General features: G+C 40.6%; 4 non-coding genes across 4 annotated transcripts in view; all 4 read right to left on the reverse strand.

The window, feature by feature from the left end:
- The window catches only part of TRNAR-CCU (transfer RNA arginine (anticodon CCU)), a 73-nt gene extending 37 nt beyond the window's left edge, over positions 1–36 (reverse strand). Inside the window, exon 1 of the tRNA in view lies at positions 1–36. This exon is cut by the window's left edge and continues 37 nt beyond it. This is a non-coding gene — a tRNA (tRNA-Arg).
- A 795-nt stretch (positions 37–831) lies between these two features.
- Positions 832–904, reverse strand: TRNAR-UCG (transfer RNA arginine (anticodon UCG)). The gene has a single exon. It is a non-coding gene; the product is annotated as a tRNA-Arg (tRNA).
- A 647-nt stretch (positions 905–1,551) lies between these two features.
- TRNAR-CCU (transfer RNA arginine (anticodon CCU)) lies at positions 1,552–1,624 on the reverse strand. The gene has a single exon. It is a non-coding gene; the product is annotated as a tRNA-Arg (tRNA).
- Positions 1,625–2,419: 795 nt separating this feature from the next.
- Positions 2,420–2,492, reverse strand: TRNAR-UCG (transfer RNA arginine (anticodon UCG)). Its single transcript has one exon. It is a non-coding gene; the product is annotated as a tRNA-Arg (tRNA).
- Between the last annotated feature and the right edge of the window lie 8 nt (positions 2,493–2,500).

A 2,500-nucleotide genomic window follows, 5' to 3' on the forward strand; every position in this document is an offset into this window, starting at 1 on the left:
AGGAGGCCAGTGCCTTATCCATTAGGCCACTGAGGCACACATGCATAGCTCTTTTCTAGAGGCATTATTTAAATGTATTCTATGGTCAGACACCGGTGTGTGCACACAGGTCATTTCTCACTTCTCTCTATAAGTAAACTTCCCATTTTCATCCTCTTCCATCCCCGACTTTAACGCTCTCTTCTATGCTATAATGGAGACTTTGCAATTTTTGCAAGTGGAGAGAAATTGGAGAACCACTTTCGACTCCACACTTCTTCTTCACTTACTTCTTTTCTCAATATACTGGGCTTAGAAAATGGTATCAAGCCATCCTTATCATCAGTAGGACACGGAAAGAGGCACTAAGTCTCCTAACCAAGTTCAACCACACTCTGCAACTTAACCATTGCACTACAAATTAGGCAACGGGGGCATCAGCAAAGGCAGCCAATGTGCCGATCCTTTATACATTTTGTGTAGTACTTTTCTTACTCGGAGGCAAAATCAGCACTTTAACTGCCCAAATCATACAGATTTTACACATGTAGCACTCTATGCACACATAGGCACACACCTTGCAGTTCTTCTACACACACTTAAGCTAAAAACCCATTCTGTCACGTCAAAATTCTGCAAACCTATTACATATTCAGTGCGTCGGCATAGAAGCACTTTTTAATGCCACTAAAATGCACAAGTAGTTAGACTGAAGATGCAACTTGAATGAGTTTACAGTATGTACTCCACTTTATTAATGATTAGTACTGAGAAAGTGAGGACTACAAGAGTATTGGAAAAGACTTTTTCCACTCTGAATGTAAAGCAGATTGTGTGACCATTGGCCAAAAACGACCACGAAGGGACTCGAACCCTCAATCTTCTGATCCGAAGTCAGACGCCTTATCCATTAGGCCACGCGGTCATCCGTCCACCTGAGATGATTTTTATCATGTAGGTGGTATGCATGGATGGAGAACATATTATTGAAAGGTATTCAGGTTTACATCCCATAGTGTTCTTTCAGCTCTTTTCACTGGAAGCCCTTTTTTGGAATCTATATATTGAGTATTTTATGAGTATGATATGCTTTTGTTTTCCTTTTTGCATACAAACCTCTTTCCTCATGAGTTTAAAGCTCATTTGTATTCTCTACATAGCTCTGGAAGTTTCCAGACGTGGAGTGAAACTGTTTTGAAAGTAGGACAAATTGCTCCTTCCTGCATATGCCAATTTTTCACACTCACATAGGTTGTATACTTTTTATGAATCCTGGCTTGACCTATTCAAGTAGCTGAAAGCCTATCACCACCTCTAGAAACAAGATTCACACCAATCCAATTCAAATCATTTTTTCCAAAGGAATATGTTCTGGCCGGTCGAAAATGCATCTCACAAAAATAGGCATTTAAAAATATACTTTGCAGTTTCAGAACACTAACATGACTGTGAAGTGTACACAAGTAAAATGGGACAGTTTCAAAGTACCTAATCCCTCATAAACTTCCGAGAGGAAGCATGTAATAAATCTACCTAATTTTCTGGAAAAGAAAGAGGGAGGATTTTCGTTATCACCTCAGATGGGACTTGAACCCACAATCCCTGGCTTAGGAGGCCAGTGCCTTATCCATTAGGCCACTGAGGCACACATGCATAGCTCTTTTCTAGAGGCATTATTTAAATGTATTCTATGGTCAGACACCGGTGTGTGCACACAGGGCATTTCTCACTTCTCTCTATAAGTAAACTTCCCATTTTCATCCTCTTCCATCCCCGACTTTAACGCTCTCTTCTATGCTATAATGGAGACTTTGCAATTTTTGCAAGTGGAGAGAAATTGGAGAACCACTTTCGACTCCACACTTCTTCTTCACTTACTTCTTTTCTCAATATACTGGGCTTAGAAAATGGTATCAAGCCATCCTTATCATCAGTAGGACACGGAAAGAGGCACTAAGTCTCCTAACCAAGTTCAACCACACTCTGCAACTTAACCATTGCACTACAAATTAGGCAACGGGGGCATCAGCAAAGGCAGCCAATGTGCCGATCCTTTATACATTTTGTGTAGTACTTTTCTTACTCGGAGGCAAAATCAGAACTTTAACTGCCCAAATCATACAGATTTTACACATGTAGCACTCTATGCACACATAGGCACACACCTTGCAGTTCTTCTACACACACTTAAGCTAAAAACCCATTCTGTCACGTCAAAATTCTGCAAACCTATTACATATTCAGTGCGTCGGCATAGAAGCACTTTTTAATGCCACTAAAATGCACAAGTAGTTAGACTGAAGATGCAACCTGAATGAGTTTACAGTATGTACTCCACTTTATTAATGATTAGTACTGAGAAAGTGAGGACTACAAGAGTATTGGAAAAGACTTTTTCCACTCTGAATGTAAAGCAGATTGTGTGACCATTGGCCAAAAACGACCACGAAGGGACTCGAACCCTCAATCTTCTGATCCGAAGTCAGACGCCTTATCCATTAGGCCACACGGTCATCCGTCC

Source organism: Triturus cristatus, chromosome 4_1, assembly GCF_964204655.1.
Source record: "Triturus cristatus chromosome 4_1, aTriCri1.1, whole genome shotgun sequence".
Classification (NCBI taxonomy): domain Eukaryota; kingdom Metazoa; phylum Chordata; class Amphibia; order Caudata; family Salamandridae; genus Triturus; species Triturus cristatus.